The sequence below is a fragment of the Branchiostoma floridae genome, chromosome 8 (assembly GCF_000003815.2).
Source record: "Branchiostoma floridae strain S238N-H82 chromosome 8, Bfl_VNyyK, whole genome shotgun sequence".
In the NCBI taxonomy this organism is placed as follows: domain Eukaryota; kingdom Metazoa; phylum Chordata; class Leptocardii; order Amphioxiformes; family Branchiostomatidae; genus Branchiostoma; species Branchiostoma floridae.
The window spans coordinates 6,306,679-6,307,744 of NC_049986.1; positions in this window are offsets into that span (position 1 = coordinate 6,306,679).

Here is a 1,066-nt window from a genome sequence, read left to right on the forward strand (position 1 = left end):
CACACAACTGAATCTCTCAAGTCCGCTCCAGATACGCTTTGAAAACCCTGACCATCCGACTGAGTATTAGAGAGGAATTTTTATCTGTTCTGCGCGAGTTGAATTTTGATCTTTGACTGGTTGGTTCAAAAGTTATAACCAGCTTAAATGACCTTTGATACTTTGATATTTTGGTATTTTTTGGATACTCAATAATCAATAATCAAATTAGTGTTATATAATTTATAACCGTTTATTTTTCCAGTCGATCTTATGTTTTATGGCTTGTAAAGACCATTTCATGACGAGCGCTGTTGCAATTTTAGAGTTCAGGCAAACAACGTTGCGACGCACGTCCTACGTTTAGAACGTTATAGAGTTTAATTATTGCTCTCGTGAAAACATTGGTTAATATCTAGCTTTCTTGCTTTGCAATGTAAAACCATGGTAGAATTATACATGCTATTTCTAGAATCAATTTATGGGCGTCTGACAATTTTCTGACCTAGCACAGGTAACTTTTATACAGCCAAAATAAGATTTTAGATTTTATAGGTGTCATCTGTAGAAAAACAAGATGGGTCAAACACAATATTTCTCCATTTTCAAAACAGGCACCGTAAACGTTGCAACAGGAATTGAGACAACAAAACATGATATCAGAGCCAACAAAACTTTTTTTTTTATTTGTACTCATAATACCCTGAGAACGAGATCTATACCCCGGATGCGGGTAGTACATCTGATATTAACGACCTGCGTTAATCACCACGACGACCCTCAGCAGTTGAACCGGAAGCTGGTGTTCTGGTAGTCTGGTGAATAAAGGATTTATCAAGATGACACTTTCAATCTGGCCTTATACTCTAGTTCCAGTTTACGCTCGTAGGAGTATGTTCGGTATGTACGATGTACCTGGAAAATATCCAACGTCATGTTATAGAAGTAGCTTTGACGGTCCCGTCCTTAGTACTGAAGCCCTGTCCGGTAGCGTGCAAGATAAGTGATCACTTGAGAGACAACAGCCTGAATATAAAGTCTAGAACACACGGGATTGACCTGTGTGATTATCTGCGCATGAGGGGTG